Source organism: Papio anubis, chromosome Y, assembly GCF_008728515.1.
Source record: "Papio anubis isolate 15944 chromosome Y, Panubis1.0, whole genome shotgun sequence".
Lineage (NCBI taxonomy): Eukaryota > Metazoa > Chordata > Mammalia > Primates > Cercopithecidae > Papio > Papio anubis.
In genome coordinates, this window is record NC_044997.1 from 3347378 (window position 1) to 3361519 (window position 14142).

Sequence of the window (14142 nt, forward strand, 5' to 3'; positions counted from 1 at the left end):
GGAAGGAAGAACAACTGGAAAAGAGAGGAGGGAAGGAAGAGAAGGAAGCAGAGAGCAAGAGAAGAAAGGGAGTTGAGGAGGAAGACAGGGAAAAAGAGAAGAAGGAAAGGAAGGGCAGGAAGGAGATAGGGAAAGCTGAGGAGGAGGATAGGAGGAAGACAGGGAAAGAGAGGAGAAGGAACAGAAGAAAGGACAGAGGGAGAGTAGAGGAGGAGAGCATAAAGGAAGGCAGGGAAACAGAGAAGGGGGAAAGGAAAGGAGGCAAGAAGAGAAGGAGGGAGTCAAGGAGAAAGACAGGACAGAAGACAAAGAAAGAGAGGAGGAAAGAAAGGGAGGGAAGGAGAAAGGGAGGGAGTCTAAGAGGAAAAGAGAAAACAAGACAGAAAGAAAAAGAAAAGGAAGGGATGGAAGGAGAAAGCGAGAAAGGGGCAAGCGAGGAGCGAACTCTTTGGAGTTAGGAATCCTAAATCCTAGAACAATACGATATTAATGTGTTTTTGATGCCACCATACTGTAGTTTACTGGATTATATCAATTGTATCTTACAGTTGCCAGGAAAAGCAAATTATTGTCCCACGGGGAAAACCAAATTGTACAAAAATAAACTATAATTCATGGATGGAAATGCTTCTATGTCCATCTTTGGCTGTTGGAGAATTATGAAAAGCTAAAAGCTAACTTGTTATATGTGTACACATGACATCATTAGAACAAAATTTTATTCTTTTCCAATCTAGCTTGTGACAGAGAAGCATTCACACGTTTTGTTTTCTTAAGCAGAGGAGTCTTCTGTCTTATGCAAAGACATGTTACTAGAAAGCGTAGAATGTAAAACTTATTGAAAAAATGATGTGAACTATGTTTTCACATCTGTGAAGAGCTTAAGTACATAAGGTTTCCCAATCTGTCTCTTCTACAACTGCTGTGAGGCCTTGTCATTTCATCAAATGGCACTGGGGCCTTTTTCCTCTTTGAAAAATACTTTGTGAACCTAATGACTAAACGGAAATGTGACATGGTTATGATACCAAAAAATAATAGTAATTATGATATGTGTGCATCCTTTTGTTTCCAGAGAATAGAAAGAAACTGGGAGGCAGAATTCTTAAGACTCCAGGTGGCAAATACTGTCATACTTACTGCAGATACCACAGCAATGTGGGTGGAATGCATCCATTATGGAATTGTGTGCCACAAAAATATATGTTGGAGTCCTCTTCCCCATTACTTCGGAATGTGACCTTATTCAGAAACGGGATCTTGTCAGAGGAAATAAAATTGAAATGTGTCATTAGGGTTGTCCTTAGTCCAATAAGACTGGTGTTCTTTTAAAAGGAGAAAATTTGGACACAGAGATACACATAGATGCAAGATGACAGGACAAGTTACAGGGAAAGGAAAGCCACGGTCAAGGGGTGAGGAGAGAGGCCTGGAGTAAGTCCTTTCCTCACAGCCCACAGAAGGAATTAAGCGTGCTGACATCTTGGTCTGGGACTTTTGGCCTCCAAATCTGTGGGACAATACATGTCTGCTGTTTAGGTCAGTTTGTAGTACATTACCATAGCAGTTATAGCCAACAAATACAGAAACCATTAGTAACTGCATTTGAGTCACAAGTTCCTTCCTAATTTGCTCATAACTTGCCTTCTCTGAAATCCAGTCCTCAAAGGGAAATCACGACTGCATTAAAGGATGAAGCTCTCTTATAGTATTAGCTCTAAAAACACATAATTTTATTGACTACATACTATGTATTAGTACAAAGGGCTTGACCTACCTCACCTCCTGTATAACCTCCATTTTCACCCAGGAGGAAACAGATACAGGGGCACTTTGCCTATCACAGATGATAAGCGTTCTTGCTGAATCTAGGCATACCCCCATCCACTACGTAGGCAGTAAACTAGAAATATACCCTAATGTTTTTACACCTGCATTTTTTGTCTTTTTCCCCTTTTGTGAAGAATGGGGTCTTGCTGTACTGCCCAAGCATGTCTTAAACTCTTGGGCTCCAGCTACCTTCCAACCCCCACCTCCATCTCCTTAAGTACTGGATTGCAGGTGTGAGCCACTGCGCCCAGCATACTGATGTTTTTGTTTTTTTTTTCTTTGAAACGGAGTCTTGCTCTGTGGCCCAGGCTGGGGTGCAATGGCGCAATCTCGGCTAACTGCAACCTCTGCCTCCCAGGTTGAAGCAACTCTCCTGCCTCAGCCTCCCGAGTAGCTAGGATTACAGGACTGTGCCACCACACCCAGCTAATTTTTGTATTTTTAGTAGAGACGGGGTTTCATCATGTTAGCCAGGCTGGTCTTGAACTCCCAATCTCAGGTGATGCACCCGCCTCAGATTCCCAAAATGCTGGGATTACAGGCATAAGTCACCACGCCAGGCCACATTTGTTGTCTTAAAGAGTTCTTATTTTCGCTTCCCAAAGGGCCAATCCTTGTCCTTAAACATGAATATACCATATAAAAGAACACGAAATAGAAACAGGGACAAAAAAGAATTTTTCCAACGATGGCTAAAGGAGAGAGAGAAATAAAAGCTGTTTAGGTTACATTTGAAAAGTTTAAAAAGGAAGAAAACTCAGAGTATACCAAAAGGCAGACAATACCTAAGAAGGAATAACCAGCCAGACATGTTGACGGTTAGTATTATTTCAGCATCCTCCTTACGCAGCCTGGCTTTGCTCTGGGGCTAAGCACCAGCCAGGTACAGAGGTTGCGGAGCCTCTCCGCACACTGCTCATGCGCGGCCGCCGCTCAGGTCGCAGTTCTGGACCACGGGCCCGTAGGCCAAGAGGACAGAAACCCATCCACGGTTCAAGGACTTGCGTTCCAGGCTCAGGCGAACCACCCGTGACGAATGCCATTTGTCTGCAACCTAATGGCTCGCAGTCATGCCGCCCTGAGCATCTTCAACTCCCTCTCCCCACTCGACAGCCCCTTGCATGGTCCCTCCGTTCTCCTTCACACCCTTGATCCAACTGGAGCAGTCACTTTGCTCCCGGCGAGGGCCTCGGCTCTGCGCGGCCGCTGGTTGACTAGCTTGGCCCAATTCCAGTGTGAAGTGAGAAGGAATGGATGCAGGTAAAAGCTTCGCGCCGCTCGCACAGCATCCCGGGTCTGCCGGGGCTACAGCGGCTAAAGCCCGAGGTGCGCGTGCGCGAAGCAGCACTAGGCAGCCCAGGAGGCGGGGGCTACTAGCAGGTGGAGGGGCCGCCCCATGAGCATAAGCAGAGCCTCCAGGGACTCACGAAGAAGTGCTGAGTGCGCGTGCGGGGGGGGGGGGGTGGCGTGGGGCGGCCGCAGGCGCACTTCCTTTTCTGCACCACCCATACCCAGAAGGCCGTAATGGGGCTGTGTCCACGCTCTCGCCCCGGAAGCAGCCCTTCACCCACCTCATCTTTGACATGGAGGGACTTCTTGGTGGGTAGTCTGAGGCCACCGCCTCTCGTGAGGGCGGTCTTGGGTGGGCGTCGGGACTGTCGGCGGGGGGTACGTCACGGCTGGGTTGCGGCGACTGGGCGGTGTTCGAGCCAGGGACCCGCCGGCTACCGTGCATTGTGCAGGGAGCAGGCCCCAAGGTGGAGCGGCTGCCAGCAGCGCCGGCAGGCTGGGCTGGTGGCCTGTGGTCGCGGCGTCTGTGAGGCCCTAGCACCTGCTTCCGGTCGCCGTATGCGTGGGACCGGAGCACATAGGTGCGGTACTTTGGGACTACCGGGAGGGCGCGGGGCTCTGCGTCCTCTACACAGAGCGGGATGGGTCCGTACTTCTGTCCTCTCTTTTGTTACCCAGGCATGCGGCCTTGAGCGGTGCCCAGCCTTGAAGTGTTGCACCTCACACTTGAGGGCATTAGCTGTGGGTGTCTGACCGCAGACCCTGACCCAAACCAGGTATGAAGAAAAGGTACACTTGAGAGAAGGTGCTGCTTTACCGGTCCAGCAGAGTGTCCAAACTCCTGCCTCAGCATCCGGAGTATCTGGGATTACAGGACTGCGCCTCGCACGCAGCTAATTTTTGTATTTTTATTAGAAATGGGGTTTCACCATTTCTGCACACCAAGAGATGTTTGTCACTGCGGCGGCCGTGAGCAGCTCGCACTGCATTCCAGCCATTTATTATTTATTTCGTATACAATTAGCGACACAAGCTTTGAGTAAACAAGCTTTGAGAAAACACACTTGTGGATAATTGACGTGGTTAAGAGAATAGTTCTAGGAATGATTACAGCTCAGGTATTGAGGTCTAAGGTAAATACCATTGGGGGCAGTCTCCCTAGTCAACCTCCCCCAAAGAGGGCCATCTGGCTCCAAGGTTAGTTAATGGAGGTAGGGTAAACAGACTTAACTGGGAAGCCTCTATTGCCGCTAGTATTTACTCTATGACCTACTGCTGTAAGGTGAGAACCGGCCGCCTTTAGCCTGTTCAGTTATTTCAGCCGTCCAAAAATGTTTGTGACTATTCCCTATAACTTTCCCTAATATTTCCCTGTAATATTTCTGCCTCCAGCTTGAGTGAATGCCCAACATAGCCTCAGTTTTGCTGTCTGCAAAATAGCCTGGTTGATGCTGAGGGCGCACCTTGATGGAAGCATCCTACATGGTAGCGGTTCTTCACCAGGCAGGGTTTTGCCTCCCTGACAGCATCCTGTAATGGCATGTCGGGAGACATTTTGGATGTCACAGCTGGCCTGGAGGGATGGGGTCGCTGGCATTTAGTGGGGTCCTGACCAGGGATGGTACTAAACTTTCTACAGTGCACAGGAATGTCCTATGCAACCATAAGAAATTACCCACGGGGTCAACAGTGTAGAGGCACAGAAGATCTGCCAAGTGGCCTGGCTGCTAAGGGTAACCAGCACTAGAGACATCACCTGGGAGCCACTTGTAAATGTAGAAGCAGTGATTCCATTCTACCCCAGCCCAGTGAGAATCTGCATTTTAACACAAGTGCATGAGTGTTTGAGAACCTACTGTAAGGATCTGAGACATTAACAAACCCGGTCATAGCGCATGTGAACTTCACCAGCCAAGAGGAATTCAAGTAGAATTCAAAGAATAAAACCCTGTTTTAAACTCAAGACAGAATTACGCTGAGCTTTACCCAAAGCCTCAACAGAATTAACACTGGGAAACATATGTTGAAACCTCGTGTTCACCAGAGGCTTCACAGATCTGTAAACCTTCCTGCATACTCTGTGTAGACTGGTGACCTGCTTGTTTATGTATATAATTTCTTCATTCCAAACTCTGCCCATTAGGATAAAGAATTTGCATTTCACTAATTTAAAAAAAGAAAAAATCCTTCAGGTCAGAGAGGTAAAGCTACTAGCCCAAGGTCACACAGCTAGTAAGCCGAGGTGAGAAATGACTCAGGATTGATCCGATTCTAAATATAAATGATGTTGAGCTCATCTTAAATTGTGAATGTGACCTTGTTCCTGCTTATCATATTGCTGGGTAGCTCACTTGAATTTTCTTTTAAAAAGGCACACAAAAACCAGTCTCTTCATTTTATGAACACAGAGATATAAATTGATGAATTCCAAAGGAAAAATACTCCCTATAGAGGTCGCTAATTGGAGCCAACGGTGTACACAGCTACTAAATTTGAAATGAGTCATTTTCAGAAAACTTCTGGGATACGTACGTATAGATTGTAGACATGATTTTTCCTTCTTCGGTTGTCAAAAAGTTAAATTGTCGAATATATTTCTTACCTTCTAATGGAAGGTCCAGAGAACCTGTTCTGGGAGTCTCATGAATTTTAAGGCCAAACAAGATATCTCATCAAAATTAAATTTATTAAACTTCTAAATGAGCTTGATTCCTAATTCTGATTCTAAACTTGCACAAAGTAATGCCCTAAAGTGATGAATGTGACTTAAATGGCATTTACAAAGGTGGACCTCACATTGTTACCCAATTCTCTGATCTAGTCAGATAACCAAGATTTAGTGCTATTTGGAAAAATATGCCATAGCACTTTTTATTCCCTTCCCTCATTTTCTATCGATTTCCTCCTTTCCTGCCCTACCTCTTCTTTGAGGTGGTAAGGCCTTGCAAAACTTGCTTGGCAATGTACTTTTGCTTATGCCGTTCTTTCTCACAAAATGTATGAATACAAACTACAGCCTTCCAAAGTATACCACTTTAATCTACCAGATTATGCCTGTTGTCATTCTTTAGTACCTTACTTCAGTATATCTCTTGTTTGCATAACAATCTATCATCAGTTTATAATGAGTTATTCTGCAGTAGGTCTGTTTTTTGTGAATTTTGAATGCATTTTCCTAGGAAGTTGTGTTTGTTGATGTAGCCCCAATACTTGCTTACTTGGGAAAGTAAAATTACAAACAAATAGTTGCCTGAAGAATGGTTATCATTACAGAAGACGCTTGTTTAATCAGAGAATGAGGAAGTAAATGGAAATTTTACAGAAAATGTTGACCAGGAAGAAAACCAGGGCACTTTCCCATGCTTTTGACATGTATGATGCTGTTAGTTATCCTTTTTTTTTTTTTTTAAATTTTTATTTTTATTTTTAAAAAGCACCTGTGGGATTTGATTTCTCTTGACTGAGGAAACAGTCAGTTATGATTCAATTAATATTAATAACTCTAATAACTCTGGCTCTTGAATGCCATTCAGAAAAGGAGAAAAAGGGACTGAGATTAGTTATAAACTGGAACAAGATTTTGAATGAGGATGGCAAGTATTAAACTATCTCAGCAGCTGGACAGGAGGGATGATTCACTTTGTAAATAACTGAAATTAGGAGCACAAAAGGTGGTCCCGGTTTCTTTAAAAAGAGAAGACAGTTTGGTGTCGATAGCAGCTTTGTCTCATAGAATAGAGTGGGGCCAGGTAAAATTTTCTGGGTGCAACTTTTAATAAGTGAAAGATACAGATGACATTGATTCAGATGATGTATGTTATATATCATAATGTATCAAAAATGGTATTTAGGGGAGGAGGGAGGGGGGAGGGATTGCATTGGGAGTTATACCTGATGTAAATGACGAGTTGATGGGTGCAGCAGACCAACATGGCACAAGTATACATATGTAACAAACCTGCACGTTATGCACATGTACCCTACAACTTAAAGTATAATAATAATAAATAAATTTAAAAAAATGGTATTTAATACAAAGTCAATATAAAAATCATTGAAGTGTTTGACATTAATTTTGATACTAGATTCTCAAAATCTGTATGTATTTTATACATAAACAACACATCTCAGTTTGAACTAACCTCATTTGAAGTGCTCTGTAGCCTCACTTGGTGAGTGGCTATTGGCTTGGACAGCATGGATCTAGGTCTTTGTGGAGCAACCCATGATACCTGTTGATAATGGCTGTGCTGGGAGGGCCAGCCAGAGGGTGGGTATTAAGAATATTCAGAATTAGGAATTGTGGTGTATGTAAAATGTGGTATGTGTAAAATGTGTTTTATTGGAATCTAATACAATTTTCTTTAAAGTTCTTTTAAAAAATCAGAGGAAAATAAGCTATTTTCAAATTCTTAAAACATCATAAAATAATAAGGTAGATTGCAAAGAGTAAGAAGAACATTTGCAATATTGACCATAATATACTATGTCTTTATAAATCGAAATCGATGAATAATCTGTTGTTTCGGGAAACTCAAAAGATTTCTGGAAACCAAGCACAAGACGTGTACCTGTTAAGGGTCCAAAGAGATTTGGAGTAAGATGCTGTACTGTATGTTGGAGAAGCAGCATATAATTGTATACCTAGCTGCGTTTGGTTCTGTTTTCTAGTGGACCTGAACCATGCCAACTTAAAATTATTGTAATAAGTGGTTGTTTGTCTGCTACAGCTGTTTCTGTTTCTAGAATAATTGAGAAGGGCTAAGACTTAAATTGCAAAATTCTGCAGGTAAGTAGAGTTTTGTCCAGCTTGCTGCACAACTTAAATATTCAGCAGATTTCTAGGCATGCAGGTGTAAAAATACCCTTTTTCTTTTTTCTAGGTCTCCCTTTCAAATAAAAATAGTATGGTTTTATTTAGAATCTTCACATAAACTGGATACAGGCATACCTGAAATTTTGTGGATTCAGTTCCAGACCATCACAGTAAAGCAAACATTGCAATAAAGTGAGTCACACGAATTTTTTGATTTCCCAGTACACATAAGGTTAGGTTTATACTACACTGTATTCTATTAACTGTACAATAGTATTATGTCTAAAAAATGTACATACTTTAAAAATGCTTTATTGCTAGAAAAAATAAAAGTCCTAGGGATCATGTCATCCTTAGTGAATTGTAATTCTTTTGCTGGTGAAAGGTGTTGTCTTCACGTTGACTGTTGACCAGAGTAGTGGTTGCTGAAGATTGGGGTGGCTGTGGCAATTTTTAAAAATAAAACAGCGACAAAGTTTGCCACATCAATTGACTCTTCCTTTTACAAAAAACTTCTCTTTTGGCCAGATGTGGTATCTCACGCCTGTAACTCAGCACTTTGGGAGGCAGAGGCAGGTGGATCACTTGAGGTCAGTAGTTCGAGACCATTCTGGCCAACATAGTGAAGCCCTATCTCTACTGAACATACAAAAAATAAAAACAAAAACAAAAAATCCGCTCAAATATATAGACAGGCGTGGTGGCACGTGCTTGTGGTCTCAGCTACTCGGGAGGCTGAGGCAGGAGAATCACTTGAACCTGGGAGGCTGAGGTTGCAGTGAGCCGAGATTGTGCCACTGCACTCCAGCCTGGACCGCAGAGTGAGACTCTGTTAAACAAAACAAAACAAAACAAAACAACAAAACAGTGAATTGGAGTCAGTCCTCTCAAACTCCACTACTGCTGCTGCTGCTTTATCAACTAAGTTTATGTTAATATAGTGAATCTTTTGTTGTCACTTCAACAATGTTCAAGGACATCTTCACAAAGAGTAGATTTTTGTCTCCAGAAACCGCTTTCTTTTCTCATCCCTAAGAAGCAATGTCTCATCAGTTCAGGATTTCATCCTGAGATTATAGCAATTTAGTCAAATCTCCAGGTTTCACTTCCAGTTCTAGTTCTCTTCCTGTTTCCATCACATCTGCAGTTACTTCCTCCACTGAAGTCTTGAATCCCTCAAAGTCATCCATGAGGACTGGAATCAGCTTTTTACAAACTTCTGTTAATGTTGGTATTTTCATCTTTTTCCATGGATCATGAATGTTGTGAATGGCATCTGGAATGTTAAATCCTTTCCAGAAGGTTTTCCTTTTACTTTCCCTAGATGCATCAAGAGAAATCACTATCTATGGCAGCTGTAGCCTTAAGAAACTCATATCTTAAGTAGTAAGACTTGAAAGTTGAATTTACTCCTCATTCCATGAGCTGCAGAATAGACACTGTATTAGCAGGCCTAAAAACAATATGAATCTCCTAGTACATCTCCATCAGAGCTCTTGGGTGACCATGTACATTGTCAGTGGGTAGAAATATTTTGAAAGAAATTTTTGTTTTGGAGCAGGAATTGTCAATAGTGGGCTTAAGATATTCAGTAAACAGTGCTGTAAACAGGTGTACTGTCATCCAAGCTTTGCTGTTCCATTTACAAAGCCCAGGCAGAGAAGAATTAGCATCATTTTTAAGGGCACTAGGATTTTCAGAATTGTGAATGAGCGCTAGCATCAACTTAAAGTCACCATCTGCATTAACCCCTAGCACAAAAGTCTGCCTGTCCTTTGAAACTTTCAAGCCAGGCACTGACTTCTTTCTAGCTGTGAAAGTCATGGGTGGCATTTTCTTCCAATAGAAGCCTGTTTTGTCTACATTGAAAATCTGTTGTTTAGTGTGGCCACTTTCATCATTGATCCATTAGCTAGCTCTCCTGGATAACTTGCTGCCGCCTTTCCATCAGCATTTGCTGCTTCACCCTGCACTTTTATGTTATGAAGATGGCTTCTTTCCTTAAACCTCATGAACTTCTGCTAGATTCAGACTTTTCTTCTGCAACTTTCTCACATGCCTCAGCCCTCATAGAAGTGAAGAGAATTAGAGCCTTGCTCTGGATTAGGCTTTGGCTTGAGAGAATGTTGGGCTGGTTTGGTTTTCTACCCAGATCATTGAAACTTCCTCTATGTCAGCAATAAGGCTGTTTCACCCTCTTTTCATTCATGTGTTCACTGGGGTAGCACGTTTAATTTCCTTGAAGAACTTTTCCATTGCATTCACAACTTGGCTAATTGGGTGCAAGAGGTCTAGCTTTCAGCCTGTCGGTTTCTGACATGTCTTCCTCACCAAGCGTAAACATTTCTAACGTTTGATTTAAAGCGAGAGATGTGTAACTCTTCATTTGAACTGTTAGGGGCCTCTGTAGGGTTATTAATTGTCTTGATTTCAATATATTGTGATTCAGGGACTAGGGAGACCTGAGGAGAGGAAGAGAGATGGAGGTGTCTGGAGCAATCAGAACACACATAATATTTATCCATTAAGTTCTCTGACATACATGGTCGCCTTGCATGGTGCTAAAAACAGTGACAGTAGTAACCTCAAAGATCACTCAGCACAGATTGACATAATAGATGTAATAATGAAACGATTTGACATATTGAAAGAATTACCAAAATGTGACACAGCGATGTGATGTGAGACATGCTGTTAGAAAAATGGTGCTAGGCTGGGCGCGGTGGCTCAAGCCTGTAATCCCAGCACTTTGGGAGGCCGAGACGGGTGGATCACGAGGTCAGGAGATCGAGACCATCCTGGCTAATCCGGTGAAACCCCGTGTCTACTAAAAAATACAAAAAACTAGCCGGGCGAGGTGGCGGGCGCCTGTAGTCCCAGCTACTCGGGAGGCTGAGGCAGGAAAATGGCATAAACCCAGGAGGCGGAGCTTGCAGTGAGCTGAGATCCAGCCACTGCACTCCAGCCCGGGCGACAGAGCCAGACTCCGTCTCAAAAAACAAAAAAAAAAAAAAAAGAAAGAAAAATGGTGCTGAGGCAAGGCGGGATGGCTCACGTCTGTAATCCCAGCCCTTTGGGAATCTGAGGCGGGTGCATCACCTGAGGTTGGGAGCTCAAGACCATCCTGGCTAACATGGTGAAACTCCATCTCTACTAAAAATACAAAAATTAGCCAGGTATGATGGCACACCCCTGTAGTCCAAGCTCATCAGGAGGCTGAGGCAGGAGAATCACTTCAACCTGGAAGGTAGAGGTTGCAGTGAGCCGAGATTGTGCCACAGCAGTCCATCCTGGGACAGAGCAAGACTCTGTCTTACGAAGAAAAAGAAAAATGATGCTGATAGATTTTCTCGATGTAGCATTGCCAAAAACTTTCAATTTGTAAAAAACAATCTGTGAAGCACAATAAAATGAGATATTCTTATTTAGTCATGGGGTAGCAGAGCATTGTTTTTTTGAGCCAGATTTATGCTTTTCTCCTTGAAAACCTATGTGTTAGAATTTCTTTGGTCCTTTTTATCTTTGTGATTATTCACTCTACTCTGATTCTATTTCTTTGTTTTTAAACTGCTATAATTTATGTACTATTTTCTGTCATTTTTTCAGGAGTAGATGGAGACTTAAAGCATTGTAAAGGAGTAAGGTAAATTATACTTCCTAAGAAATCTGTGAATACTTGCTGGTGATTTATATGATAAGTATTTGTTAGCTATAGAGCAGGAATTTGAACTGAAAGCAATCCTTATATCGATGCTCAGGCGACTGGTCAGATCTTCTGATGAGATGTTTGAAAAGTGATTGATAGACGGTCTAGAGGTTGAAAGCACAAAACTGTTATCCTGGAATACATTAAACTTGAAAATAATGATCGTACCATCAGCTATAAGGGAATTTCAGTGATTAATAAATGCAGCATTTAATATGTTAAGAGCTTCCTTTAATAGTGTTGAAATGCTGGAGGGGGCAGCCTTAGTTTTGTGTTGCAGGTATTTGAGGTTTAAAATTGCCTTATTGGTGCTTAAACAACATTTTTCTGAAGACACTGTAATCCTAACACGTGTATTTCTCCTGTGTAAGAGCACAAAAAGGCAAACTTTGTTTTCTTTTTGGATTTTCATAGCTGGACTATCCGTGTGGTTGCTCTTTACATACCTTTTCAGCAGTGTCTGGCAGGTTGATCACCACCTTCCCTGATCCTACTGTATCCCCTGTCTCCCTTGTGTCCTTTGCTGTGATGCCAGCAGTGAGTAGCAGCTAAGGACTTGGGTGCAGCTGACCACGAGGCAAGGTGCCCACGCATGGGAGGAGGGTGGTCCCCTCTTCACAGCCATGCCTGGCAGGCAGTTTCACGGCATTGCTTGTGGCGCTTGGAGGGGCCCTTGACTCCCTTCTCTGAGTCCTGGGAGCTGGGCCAAATGATATGCCGTTTTGTGATCAGTGATGCCCGTTTGAAAAACACTGCAGATGACACAGTTGGTCAAAAGTTTGCTGTTTGATTCCCAATAGAGTGTACAGTGTGCCTATGAAGGTGAGAGCAAATGATCATGGTTGGTACATTGAAGCTTATCTGAAGCCTTCAGATAAAAGCCAAAATAAGCACCACCCTCCTTCCCACTTGTGTGAGCTGCCATGCATGTGTATGAGAACTACATGGTCCGTGAGTACTGTACTTCTGTCTGCTCTCTAGCCCAGCCCTTTCTCTCCAGCAGACCTTTCTGCCAGGATGAAAATATCCTATAATTGTACTGCACCTGGTAGAAGCCACAGCTGAAAACTGGGCTCCTGAAATGAGGCTCATGCAACTGAGGACCTGAATTTCTTATGTTATGTACTTAATTTTAAGTAGCCCCCAATGACTAGTTGCCAAAATGTGACATAGACACACAAAGTGAAGAGTGGACAGCACAACTATGGAGGAATGCATTCACTCATCCTTAATCTATTTAGAAAATAATCTGCTGGGTTATACAAAGCCTTCAAAATTAGTCTCTTCCTTTAAGGATCTTAAGAGTCCTGCTGGAATCTAAAACATAATTGGTAAAATCTGTGAATAATTGCTGGTGATTTACATTTAAGAATGTGTTAGCCACAGAGCAGGATTTTGAACTGGAATCATGTTGTGGATAGCATACTGTCAAGGATAGATGGGAGTCAAGAAGAGAAATGGATGTTCTTGACCAGGAGAAGTGGCCAAACCATAGGCATTGTTTCTAAAGCACAGAAGAGAAGGATTTTTTTTTAATCAAGCAAAGACTATGTTAAAAAAGAAAAAATATGTTGCTAATGATTTCCTTAAATTGTGGAAGTGAAGAGAGATTTGAAAACATAATAATCCTGATACATGTATTTTTTTTTCCGTGTAAGAGCATGAGAAGGAAGAGTTTGTTTTCCCCTTGGGTTTGCATAAATGGACCATCTGTGTAGCTCCTCTTTACATCTCTTTTGAACAGCGTCTGTCTGGTAGAGATTAGAAATCTCTATTTACTGTTTCTTGAAGAAATACGAGACTAGGTCTGGGCACAGTGATTCATGCCTGTAATCCCAACACTGAGGGAGGCCAAGTTGGGCGGATCACCTGAGGCCAGGAGTTCAAGACCAGCCTGGCCAACATGGCGAAACCCTGTCTCTACTGAAAATACAAAAATTAGCCAGGCATGGTGGCGTATGCCTGTAATCCCGGCTACTTGGGAGACTAAGGCAGGAGAATCACTTGAGTCTGGGAGGCAGAGGTTTTAGTGAGCTGAGATGGTGCACTCCAGCCTGGGATGTAATGCTGGAATGCTGGATTCTGTCTTTAAAAAAAAAAAAAAAAGAGAGAGAAATACTAGACTAATCTCTCTCAGGTTGAGATCAAACTGAGCTTCCACTGGTGATCTCCTTTTAGCCTATTTTAAACTGAAAATGTCACTGCATCCTGCAAGCACACACTTGGTGGTGTTTTACCTAATGACTTTTGGAAGAGTCTAGGATGGTTATTGTGACACCATCCTACATTCTGGATTTGTCTGTTTCCACATTGTATCACCTTACTTGTTCTTCTGTCCCCGGTATTTTCTCTTATCTAGAAATTATACTTAGTGCTTCAGTTGGACACAGGTCAGTTGCCTCTGTCAAGAATAGTGCTGCACCCCTTCCTCACCTTTTTAGAGATATGTTTCTATTGGGTTTATACAGGTTCAATACCTTTACACTATCCTCAGCCCTGC

The 14142-nt window shown here is 42.7% G+C and overlaps 1 long non-coding RNA gene across 5 annotated transcripts in view; it reads left to right on the plus strand.

Annotated features, from left to right (window-relative positions):
* The first annotated feature begins 2299 nt into the window (after nucleotides 1–2299).
* Nucleotides 2300–14142, plus strand: part of LOC116272363 — a 99202-nt gene continuing 87359 nt past the window's right edge. For 2 of the 5 annotated variants that reach the window (XR_004181074.1, XR_004181072.1), the window contains exon 1: nucleotides 2300–3429. This is a non-coding gene — a long non-coding RNA (uncharacterized LOC116272363). Of the gene's footprint in view, nucleotides 3430–8003; nucleotides 8129–14142 lie in introns of all 5 variants that reach the window. The other 3 variants (XR_004181075.1, XR_004181073.1, XR_004181071.1) reach the window with 3 other exon arrangements.